We start from the raw sequence: 13,018 nt of genomic DNA on the forward strand, positions 1-13,018 counted from the left end.
TCTAAGTCCTATATGAAAAATAGTTAACAATTCTTAGAATAACACAGATCTTCATCCTTACAATGATTATTCAGAAATTATTTTGTTAAAGGAGTAGGTTTGCCAAGACAAAATTCATTCAGGGGTTGCTTCAAGCTCTGCTCGAATGTTTATATCAACTTTTATGCAATCTGACATTCCAAAAAGAACTGACAGTAATGGACTGGAAACACAGGGAAACCATTACAGAACACAGAAAAAAGAGTTTCAAAAGAAGCAGAATTTAAGAGCTAAATTTCTTTAACTGGCTCTGATAAGGGACTGGCTGAACAGAAACTCTCTGAGGAGCTTTCAGACTAACAAGATGACACTCCGCATTGCTCCAAAATGCAATACAAAAGTTGGGATGTGAGGCTGCAGCAATATTCCCCTCTGGCTTTTATTTTGTCAGATCTGATGGAGCCAAGCAGCCTTTACACCAATTAGCAATAAAGATGGAAAGGCCTTCCAGGGAAGCATTAGTGTCTCCAGGAGAAAGGTCCTGGCACTACTCTCTGGAAACCTGTCCCCATCCCATGCTCCAGGCTGGTATCAGGGGGCCAGCATCCACTGGAGCCACAATTTCTGAGGCTGCAAGGCTGCAGTGCAGAGCATCTCACCTTCACCATCTCAAAAAAACCCTAGCTGGTTGAGGCATTAAGAAATCTTAGCTGTAAATCAAGTTGATCTAGACATTTATACAGTATTTCAGGTTTTGGCAGCAGTACCAGGACATGAGAGGGGTCTTCCCTGGGATAACAGATCTCCTCCACTTCAAAAGTAACAATCAGATCTAAATGTGTCCTTAGAAGTGCATACAAAGACGTTGTTGTGATGACAGTGGTACAATATTGACAATAAATGCTCCACCCTTTTTGCTGGGGCTGAAGCAGACATTGAGCTTTCCTGAGACTAACAATTCTCTGCAAAGATGCTTCCACCTCTGTAGCTCCAGCATTCAGTAAAGCTCTTGGGTCATGCTGGAAATGTTTTCTAAAATGCTTTTTTTGATTCTTGATTCCTGGTCTTCCTTTTTTTCTTTCCTTGATAATTCCTAGCTGGAGATAATGCTCCTTGGTGACCAAATGCATACATAGCACACCCCAGTAGGACTAATATTACTTTATTTATGTTATGATGCCTGTTTAAAAAGTAATGGGCCTCATACACCCCATCACTGTAAACCTTTTCCACAAGATGCAAGAACAATGTGGACCAACAAAAGTTACTAAATTCCCACTCTCCACCCATCTTTAAGAACAGGAAGGCTAACTCTAGAGTCTCCTCAAATTATAATGTAGCTCAAAGTAACATTTTTAACTTGTTATGTGGAGTAATTCTGGTTCTTTCTAATAATGGCTGAATATTTCTACCCCTCTCTACAATTTGGAGCATTCTAAATTTCTGGTTTCTTCAGAATTAAGACTACTACTAAAATAGAATATTGCCATTTAAAAAACTTGCAAAATATTTGTCTTCCTTTCTTTATACTGCTAAGAGTCTCTGACTGATACCTCACTCTCCAAATCTTTCCCTTGCACAGTGCCAATTTTGTACTGAAGGGTAGTGTCCTTCTCCTTTTTGCACACAGATAACATAGGACCATTTTTCCTCCCTCATCTCATTTCATGGTGTTGCAGAATTACTGTGGACATTCTTCTCAGAGCCTGGAAAACTATGGCCTATGCTGGGGTAATTGCCTGTGAGGTGACAACTGCTCCATCCACATGTCTGCAAAACATCTCAGCAAGTTGCTCCAATCAACAAAGTCTAGTATGTTTGATTTAATTCTCAGAAGAACTCATTCAGGTGTACCCAAAGAGGCATGTATTGAAACAGAATAGGTAAGGATTAAATGTTCTGCATATACCCAGAGTCCTGCATCTCAAAGCCTTCCTAAAACCCTAATTAATTAATTAACACTCAAGTTATCCTCCGTGGTAGAGAAATATAGCTTTGCCTACTTTATAGGTCAAGGTCTGAGGCAGAAATAGGCCAAATTAATTGGCCAAGATCCAACAAAAAGCACATGGCAGAACTGGAAATTCAAATATGACTTCACTTGCAAGATGTCTCACATTCCCCACCCAAAAAAGCAGCTGTACCTTCATTCATTCTTTCCTCCCGAACACTTGTAATTTTTTAACTTGATGACCATAATTTCCAGTTAGAGGGAGCAACACATCACTGAAGCAGCTCTTAAAATCTTCTTTAGAGGAAGAAAATACAAGTACGGTACTTCAGAGCAATGCAGAATAAGAGGTTTAGGGTTGTTAACCTGATACTTGCTCTGATTAGATCAGCACAGTCCAGGTTTGGAAAGCTCAGATAAACTAAAATTGGTAACTTTGATATTTTTGTGACTTTATGTCATCATCCATAATGCTACTGTATGGTAAAACATTATACATGATGACATAACACCTGGAGAAAGCATTATGCTTATCAGAAGGCTGTGGGTTTAGCCAATTCAGTTCAAGACCTCATGAGCATTTCTGAGCTTTTAGCCAGGCTCTATCAGCTCTGGTTATTACCTCTGTCCTTTTTCTGGCAAGCTGCTCCAAAATAAGAAGCAAATAACGTGGCTGCATTGTCTACCCAATGCAAAAGCTACACAAGGGTTTAATAGTTTGATGCACAACAAGAAAGATACAGGTCATTGTTTTCTGTTATGCCATGACCTTGTGAAGGTAACCAAAAAGAAATTTAAAATAAAAATTTAAAAAAAAATCAGAATGCTCTGCCTTCACAAACCTCTGCCTTTTGTGTGAAGGCAGCTCTAAAATATGTGTCAGGGAAGCCACAATAGTGCTAATGAAAGAAAGTGGAAGAAAAGTTGTCTGTGTCGCTCAGAAAATCCCCATCACATCTAGAGGAGACGCTCCCAGGCAGCAACTCTTTAGTCCAAAGTTTTAACCGACTCCTTAAATTCACCATCTCTGGGGCCTGGCTGCTTAATAAAGACTACAGGGTGTTGAGAAGCACAGTATATTATTTCATTAAGTGCTTTTTCGGAGAAGGGGATTTAGAAATAAAACTGCTGGCTTTGTGTGGCAAGGTTATGACCTTTGACAACTTTGGAGCTTATCTCTTTCATCTTCCCACTCCCCCGAGACCCCGAACTTGCAGAGGGATGGAAACGGGTAAGCTGGGGCCAGACAGAGTCCAGCATTGTTGTGGGGCTGCCTCCTCTCCCTCTCCCTCTTTCCCCTTCTCTCTCTCTCTCTCTCTCTCCCTCTCCCTCTCTCTCTCTTTTTTTTTCCCCTAAACAAAACAGATCTGAACTGAGCCAAGGAAACAAAAATGTATTGTTCCTCGCAGATGGAAGCGAGTGTCGCCTAGGTAACCAGATTAATCTCCTTTTTCTCTCCCTTCCTCTCTTGTAGTGCGGTAATCGGTGGGCTCTTTTCACAAAAAAGCCAGCCTCAAAGCTGGGGCTCTAACTAGGTTCCTAATTAGCTGCAATTTACAATGAAGACAACATGATGAGATAATAGAAATTTGCAAAATAATGACATACCTCAGCAAAATATTCCTCCTCCTAAGAACCATTTTTATACAAAAACAATAAAGAGGGCCCTTCTAAAGCAAAGCTGGAAAATGGTGGTGTATTATGTGACACAGAACATTATTGTTCGCCTCTTGTTCCCCCAATCAACAGCTTATTGTTTGGCATCTTAAATAAAAATGACTCAAATACAGGCCACATAATGATCTCCATTGCGCTAATACACTGTATATACAGAGTAGTCAAAAATGTACCCAAGCCAAGGCCAGTGGGGCTGATAAAGTAGCAGGGCCCAGAAAGGTAATTTACAATACAATGCACTAACTATTATTGCTGGCCTTAATCACACGTATCTTCCTGATTTCTGTCAGGATGCGCTCTGACATCAAAAAAGGGCACTTGAACGGGGGGCAGCCAGTTAATGAAATATGATGGCTTGCATTTGTTTTCATGTGGTGGTTGGCTCAAACGAGGCAGCTTCAGACTGTTAGCCAACAGTCTTCCCTTGTGCGACATCAAAGGCTCCCATTGATGGCAGAGAGGGAGGGCGCGGGCAGGGGGATCGTGGGGAGACAGCGCCGAGGGAGGAGCGCCAGGCAACTCAAAGGACCATTAAATCCTAATCTCTACCTTATGTCCGAAAGAGGAGAGTGGGGAAACAGAGCGGGCCAGGGCCGACCTGCCCCTGGTTCCAAGGGGAAGGAGTGTCAGCACCTCCACATGCGGTGCAAGACAGGCATGGCCTGTGCACCACTGCTAGAATTGGGCATTTGGCTACACAAGGCTGACTTGTCATTGCAGACATGGGGAGTACATCCCTACTAGAGAAGAGTTCAGGGCAGTTTTGATCTCAACAGAAAGATTTCATAAATAGCAACAGATTGTCTAAAACTGTCAGGAAGAACAGCAGCATCAAAAGTCATTCCTTCTTTTATCTGTGGGCTCATCAGTGTTGACCGGTGCAGCTGCAAATATTCAAGACCTACAGATCTTTGAGGATTGTCCCTCAAATAAGTGCAACTATGGCCACTTTGGACAAGTATAGAAAAGCATTATCATGCACCCTGACCTGGTCTTTTGGTTCCTGAGTATGGCAAGAAGCCTAATTTCCTTCACAAAATAATTGAAAGGAATCAGTAATGTCATATTATACAGAGCAAGCCAGCTGCTGAAAACTACTGACAGGATACGTGGCTCTAGCAAGGTCCTGCAAGACAGTTTACAGCGAGGGTTAACCATCTCAAGAAGCACTGTAATTCCATTGCCATCTGTTTATACAACTTCTTTCATCTTTCAGGATCTCAAAGCACTAAAATGGTATTGTAAGTTTGCTGAGGAGAGCCACTGAATACATCAATGCTGAACATTATGCTATGCAAGAATAAGGAAAAGAAGATTTTAGAAGTACCCCAAATATAGCACTTTGAATGACCACTGCCATGAGGTTTAAACAGGACACAGGACAGACTGGGCTTTGGGGTTTAAGATAATATTCAAAACACTCACATAAAAAATACATGGGGGTACACATTGATCCTGAGAGACTTTAGAAGTGTAATGTGACACCTTTAAATCAACAAAAGTGAAAATTCAAACAATAATTAAAAAAAATCTCAACATGCAGATTTAAGACACAAAACAGTGCTGAAAATAGATTTGAATTCTGGAACTGCATCTGCTATAAACAAACACACCCTGGTCTGCAAAGATTTCTAGGAAAAAGAGAACAAGGTGGACAAATGTGAAGCATTCGGTCTTTAACTAGAAATAAACAGTAATAAATGGTCAGATTCTCATTTTCTTAATCCTATTCTCTCCATGCAAAGTGCGATTCAGCTGCAGAATAAGGTGTCATTTAATGTAACTGCATCAAAACTGGTTCTGAAAAACATAATAGTATGTAAGGTACTTGAACTGCTTGTCAGGCAGCCCTACTCCAACTAATGCTGAGCATCTTCTTATCCCATTGACTTCTCCCAGCACGGGAGCTGGCAATCTACCAGAAGTATGCTGACACACAGGATCAGGCAGCACCTAAGAAAAGAGCAGGAAAGTGCAGAAAATGGCTTTGAACATGTGAACCCAATTCAGTGTAAATCCTGTGTTGACATTACTGATCATAGAAGTCACTAGTGCTTTGCACCAACTGAAAGCCAGATCTAAAGATTTGTGTGTTAGCTTGTTTTTTTGTTTCCACATACTATATATGTTTCTATGGAAGGCTGAATATAGCCTGTTCCTTTCTGGCTCATCTGAAAAAGCAGACCCAGTTTACAATTTAGATTTCTAAACACAGAAATAAGCTTTTTACCTGGCACATGTCACTCCTTTGGAGCTTATACCCTAGTTTTGCTTAATCTATCTAGAGGTTTTATCATTGCATACTTAGATAATCCTGTGTGGCACAGCCTCCACACACCGAGAATTCAGAAAAGTGGGAACAGTGTTGCTGCCCTGCATATCCCATGCCAGAGTCAGAATAGCAGCTCTGTATCTGCAGCTTGGTATGATCAAAAACAGCTCACCATTTTACACAGAAAACATTAGCTCTCCCAGCTCCTTGGATGGATGAAATAACTCAGTAAGAGTTAGTTTCCCACAGTTACAGAGCTCTATCTGATATTGCAGGTGCACAATACAAACTGAATTCAATTGGATTTCTGTATACTCAGCATCTGAAGGTTTGGGAGCCTAAATATTAAACTTTTCTCCACAACAATCCTATCCAATGCACTGTACCATTGGAGGTCAAAACACTGGGTGTAAACCTGCAATACGAATCCTGTTATCCCTTTCCTCCTTCTTTTTTTTTTTTTTTTTTTAAGTTAGCAGATCTGTTTGTGTAAATAAATGTTGCAAGGCTGGACACTCAGTATATTTGCTTTTCTAGCATCCTGAGTGTCTGGCACAGACTGTGTTATCCAGGATCTATCTGAGATCATCTACACCATTCCCCTGGAATAGCACCTGCACCCTTGTGGCCTAGAACGGCTCCCACAATACAAATTTACAAACGGCTTTTGAAAATTACTCAAACCTCCTTCAGTATGAGAAAAATCTGGTGTGCGACACAACTGGCTCGCCTTTATTTAATTATGATTATTACCACTCCCAGGCTTTGGGCAGCTTTGTGTGTGTCAGCACATTTCTTTAGCATCTCTGATAGCCTTCAATCTTCCTGCCTTTTCTACCTTTGAACCAGTTGCAAACAGCAAGAAAAACTACATAAACCAATGGGTTCACGCAGGATACAAGAAAATCCATGCATCTAACTTAAGTTGAATGCTCTCCAACTCTATTCCTCCTTCTCTTGCCCCTGCCCCCCAGGGGAGGTGGGAGGTATGGTTTAAATCAATAACCAAAGGCTTCAGTTTTACAAACCCTTGAGCCATTAGAGCTCTGAGTTCTTGGTGCATCAGCTCCAACCTCCCCCACCCCTGCACATACACACATGTAACACACATAGAAAAGAAATACTCCCAGCCTGGCATTAACAATGTTCATTCAGTGCTCTTTACTTAAAGGAAGAAAACAATTAAGTGAAACCTTGAAGTAATCTCATTCTGCCTATTTAGCCTCTTCATCCCTCAATGTGTGGTTAGTAAGTGTTGCAATCAGGGACTAAGGCCTGCTATCATTTGGCCTTAATTAAAAAAGACACAAGCAGTGGAGCTGTGAATTAGAAATGTAACAACGTACTACCCCTGATTAATTCGAGGCTCATGTTGGATTAATAACTCCAAACAAAGAACAAAAGGAAATTGTTATGCGAATTGCAGTCCTCCCAGGCCAGACAAAGGTCAAATCACAGGATTTCAATTTCATCCGGAGTCGCTTAATCAACTCCCTCGGAAGGAAGACCATATGCAGTCCTGAAAGCTACCCATTGTAGTCGTGTTGTCACTGGACCTGAGAGACAGCACAGAGATAATCCCAGCTATTCCCCATCTTTTCTCCTTCTTGTCTGTTGCTTTTCTTTTTCTTTTCTCAGTTTTTCTTTTTTCTTTTTTTTCTCCTTACGTTATGACAAAAGCACTTCATTAGGGCTAATGATTAAGGAACAATCTGAAGCCAGGACAGGATAGTATCTGTGGGAAAGCAGCTTTTATGGCTGCTGCCCCATGGAAGCATCCTGGTTCTCACTCCTCATGCAGCTGCAGAGGTAGCTCCTCATTTTGGGGGGGTCTTCTGAGGCAGCAGCAGAAGCCACAAACTGCTGTGCTTCATTCCACACCACACAGTTACTTACAACAAACAGCACTTGAGGGTGGGGGTATAAAACAGGATGTTTGGGACACATTCAGTATGCTGCCTACACCTTAATGCAGAGGTCTTTTGGGGATGTTAGCTGAGGAAGAAGGATATTACTAGTCTGAAAACCTACCTTTGACCAATACTAAGCCACAAAGAATAAAATCCCATATTTTCTTGCTGTTGATACCCCCAATGAAATGATGATGGAGCAAAACAGCCCTCAGTTTTCATGATCTTAGATATACTGTCCCTCCAGTGAGCAGGAACAGAGCATGTCCCCCTGCTCCCATGGAACATGACTTCTCAAGTAACTCACATGGCAGAGCATTTTATATGGACTGACCAGTTATTCTATATAAAGAAAATAGGAAAGGTCAGGTCTGCTTAGGAATCTGGCACCCCATGCCAAGAACAAGCCTATAGAAATTAAAAAGGAGCAAGAAAGAAGCTTCAGGGTGGGGACCTGGAACATGGAGTTCATTCCCACCCTCACTGCCTTCTGGAAGGGCTCTGCCCATCAGCTCAGTAACATCAGTTTGCCACACAGCTGCCAGAAGCTGGCCTGGCCTGGATGGGGCAGGTACCCTCTCTCAGCTAGATCCCTGTTGTTTGTATACATTTCAAAAGGCAAGCTGGAATGTCTCAGGGTTTAATTCATTGGGGGTTTTTGTTGTATATTCTGTAACAGCAACACAGTTCGGGACCAAATTTTCTGTCCCCAGGAATCAGCTCCAGCAAGAGGCCAAGAGCCAACAACACTTCCCACCTTGATGTAGACGTCTTGCTTAACTCAAACAAATCTCTCCTGATTTACATGGAAATGAGATACAAAGATTCAAGCAACAGTTCTCTTTTAATCTTAAATTCTGGTTCAAATCATATTCTGTGTATGAATTCCTTGGTGTAGGATTGCTGACAAATGCACCAGGACTCTCTGACTTGACTTTGCCAAGACATCCCTTAAAGCCCAATAAAACTACACAAAACCTGGTACTAGTACCTGGCACTGCATGAGTAGTTTCCAAATCTGCAGGCACTGAAGAACAGGAGTTATGATTGGGATATTAAAACACCTTGGAAAATGCAGATGCAGATTCTGTAGAAATCTCTTACCTGTGTTAGGTGCTGGAATAAAATTGCAGGTCACTCAGTGAACTTAAAGGAAGATCCTGTTTTGACTTTCAGCTTGGGATCATCTCCATTCAGTTCTGTCACAAGCTACACTTGGTCCTCTTGCCAAGGGGCTGCTCACACAACTGCTGCCTCTGAATTAGCTGTTGGAGGGGAAGAAGTGGTTTGTGAATTGCCCAGTTCTGAAGCCCTTTCCTACTCAGAAATATTCTAGTTTTAAATACTAAGCCAGTACATGACTATTCAACTTCTCTGATGCTTTCCTTTTAAGTATCTGTACTCTCTTGCTTTACATATTGATTTCTTAGCATGCAACCAAAAATTAAGATGAAATACCTACTGTGCCATGGAAAAGGAGAGTCACATACTAAGAAACCCTTTCGCCTGTTTTTTACCACGTCATTAAATCCAAATTACATGGAATGCAAATTCTGTTAGAAATTATTCTCCCAAGCATTCCACCAGCTCCAAAATGTATTCAAAAAATAATTTTTGAAATCTGTTACTATTAGAATCTCAGAACAAATTAACTTACATGCACTACCAGTTATTTTAGCTACTTCCACTCTTCAGTGCAAAAGTAAAACAAAATTTTTAAGTGTGCAGTTCCAAAACTTTAGCCCATGTATTCATCTGTCAAAGAAGGAAACCTGTGCACATATCCCTGTAAGAATAATAGGAGGACAAGATTTCCTTTCCCATTCATGTTTAAAGCTAGTTAAGCTTGTAGCCCTCAGTCTAACAGGAGAAAGACTGGTCACACATTTCTCATGTATTCTAATTACTAAAGAGCAAATAAGTTTTTTCTCCAAGAATGAAAGAATCACAAAATCATTTGGGTTGGAAAAGACCTCTGAGATCATCAAGTCCAACCTTTGATCACCACCATGTCAATTCGACCATGGAATTAAGTACCACATGCAGTCATTTCTTGAATACCTCCAGGGAAAGTGACTCCACCACCTCCTTGGGCACTTGAGCAGTCCATTCCAGTGTTTAACAACACTTTCCATCAAGAAATTCCTCCTGATGTCCAACCTGGAGCTCCCTTGGCATAGCTTAAAGCCATGTCCTCATGTCCTGTCACTGTTGCCTGGGAGAAGAGGCCAACCCCTACTGGGCTACACCTTCCTGTCAGGGAGTTGTAAAGAGATATAAAGTCCCTCTGAGCCTCCTTTTCTGCAGGATAAACAACCCCAGCTCCCTCAGCCGCTCCTCATAGGACTTACTCTCTAGTTAGCACACACTCAGGAATTTTTTAGGCTCTCACTTCACAGCACTAGTCCCCAGGTCCATGAGAGGACATTATTCCTCTCAACACAGGACATGCACCTCTCACTTATCGGTGAATTGTGTGCAAGCAAACACAAGACAAAAGCTGATGTGTTAAGAAAAAATAGCTCACCACAGTGATGAAATACATCCACTGCTACAGTAATGCCACAAAAAAAAAAAAAAAAGGCACTTAGGACAGCTCTCTTCTGCTTTCTACAGAAGAAGACAGGGGTGTCTGCTCTCTCCCAGCCCAAATGCCAGCACAGGCCAGGTATGCAGAAGTTCCTGTAGCCTACATCAAATGATAACCTACAAATATGCTGAGGATGAGAAGGAAAAGAATTTATTTAAGTGGCTGCAGACCCAAGCAGCCCCCACTACTAAGCATGCATTCTGAGTCTTGAAATCAAACTTTGCCCATCTTCATAGCTCCTGCACACACTGCTGCAAAAAACAACTTCCAAGGAGCTACACCTGTTGGAACAGGCATAAAATATTCCCCACTCCACTTTGAGCACAACTGCCTCCCTCTCTGACATAGCTACACTGAGGCAGGTGGGAAGACAAGGCAAGCCCTGGGTAAGCTGCACCTGGGGACCAGCAGACTGCCCTATATTCCTATGCAATCCCTCAAAGGTGGTTTAGAACCCACCCCACTCTCCTTGCTGCTCTCAGCTGTCTCTAAAGACTTATGAATTTTTATAAATCCAAAGCATCAACAACAGGCAAGCATTGAAAGCTGCCCTCAGCTTGACATGCTCTTTTCCTTGTGGCAATCATCTCAGAGCTGTGTACCTGTATCTTTAAGCAAATAGACCAACAAATTTCCCTGATTTTACTTGACATTTTTTCTAATCCTCTCCCTTTACTTAGGAGCTGCCTCTTTCTCTTCCCTTCCATTCAAACAAGCCACCAGCGAGAAACATTCCTCCTCTGTAGCTCTTACCAAGTGTGCAAGAGCTCTCACATATCTTTACCTCACTGACCCTTCATCTCTTTTCAAAACACAGATAAGAAACAACATTTTCTTATCTTTCTAAGAACTGGGAACACTTTCTACTTCTATTAGTTTTTGCCACCCCTATTAAACACTCTAAGAGTCTTCATGAAAAAAAATATGCATAAATATGGTAGTTTTCTGATAGATTCCAAGCAACCAGTTTTTCAGTGGATAGTATTCCAAACTGTACTGCTAGCAAGAAGCTTTGTCAAAAGATTAAATATGATGGGATGTGCAGAGAAAATCACTTATGTCAAGCCCATTTGTCTCTCCCAAAGAAAACCAAGCCAACCAACCAAAGATAATGTGGATGCTTCTATTCACCTTACCAAAATGCCACTTCCGTTAGAAAGATAAAATCAGGACACAGAAAATTAGGTTTTACATCTGGATAATTTTTCCAAAGAAGTCCAGCACCTTTGTTTAAGCTCAACTTAAAGGACTGCACACCATTTCTCAGAGTTTCTGGGCAGTTGCTGCTCTCCCTCTCAGAGGTATCTGCTCCTCAGTATTGGTTGGCTTTAAGCAGGGCAAGACATAATTTCCTTGAAAGATACAGCTTTCATTCCAAGTCACAAAAATACCTCATGAAACAATTTTTTTTCTTTTCAATTTTGGCCAACTTTAATGGTAATTATGGGGATTGCCAATTATTGTTATAAATCTAGAAATACAGCAGGAAATTCCTTGTAAAAGAATCTATAATATACTTTCACAAAGTTATCAGGAATCTTATCTAATTCTTCATTACTATGATGAGATATTACATAAAGGAGTAAGATTAAGAGTCGATTCATGTTATGTAAACCTGGAAAGAGGTTCCAGAAGCTTAAAAGAATTGGATCCCATAAATAATTTCATCTTTGCCTTTTTTTTTTTTTAGTTTTCTTGTGAAATCTGTCTCCTTTGCTTTGACGCCTTTGATTGAAAGGCATTGTGTAAATGACTCACATTTGCACAGCTCTGAAACACGAACACCAACAAAAGCCGAAACATACAATTTGGTGTATTTTCTTGCTGACTAAACACTTTTCCTTGTATCTTGCTTTGCTTGGAGGGTAAATTGTCAGTTTCAAAGCTGAATGAGTGCGTCAATGAGTTGGGTAGCAGACTATTGGTACAGTGCGATAATTAAGGGATCTTAGTTCTTAAACAATGCTGATAAAACAGAAATCCCTCTCCCTTTTTTCTGGATTACCTTTAGAACTGAAATCAGAGCACATTATATGAATAATAATTTGCACCTTCTGTGAATGATAAAAGATTGAATCAAATTTTAACTAGACTCTATTTGTAAATCCCTCAGGATGACATAATTACTATTCAACACATACTTTAATTAGCTGTACACATCTATTTCATAGTATTTAACAGGTTTAAACAGCTTCTATTGTCTGTTGAATGGATGTTCCATTCTTATCAAAATGGAAACAATTCTGAATTTCCTAAACTGGAGGAAATTTGCTTACAGAAGTTAAGAAATTACCTGAAATTACTGTTCTTATAGTCAAATACTTTTTGGTTGTCTTCAGTTGTTTTTAATTTTTAAAGTTGTTTCAAATTCACCAATGGTACAAAGAATTGACAATGCACTGATGTAAATTATTGTTGCTGCTGCTTCTTTCCTTCTGACGAAAAAGGGTCATAGTTGCATTGTCTGGTGAAAAGAAAAATCTATTCAAAATTTTGCATAGAATTTGGAATTAATACAAGCTGGGCTGGGACACAATTTCTTTTCCTGGTTTGGATTACAGCATGTCCTCACCTCTAGAAAGCACTACTGCTTTCATTGCTCCATCAAGGGCCAGAAACAGGTTGAAATTTGGCAAGCC

The 13,018-nt window shown here is 40.7% G+C and overlaps 1 protein-coding gene across 6 annotated transcripts in view; it reads right to left on the bottom strand.

Moving 5' to 3' along the window:
- Nucleotides 1-13,018, bottom strand: part of SOX5 (SRY-box transcription factor 5) — a 613,432-nt gene that overhangs the window by 321,936 nt on the left and 278,478 nt on the right. For 5 of the 6 annotated variants that reach the window (XM_032105155.1, XM_032105153.1, XM_032105157.1 and 2 more), the window contains exon 3: nucleotides 8,894-9,054. The exons of the other annotated variant lie outside the window; for it this stretch is intronic. The gene's annotated coding sequence lies outside the window, so the exon portion shown is untranslated. The remainder of the gene's footprint in view (nucleotides 1-8,893; nucleotides 9,055-13,018) is intronic. 6 annotated transcript variants of the gene reach the window in all.

This window comes from Corvus moneduloides, chromosome 4 (genome assembly GCF_009650955.1).
Source record: "Corvus moneduloides isolate bCorMon1 chromosome 4, bCorMon1.pri, whole genome shotgun sequence".
NCBI classification, from domain to species: Eukaryota; Metazoa; Chordata; class Aves; order Passeriformes; family Corvidae; genus Corvus; species Corvus moneduloides.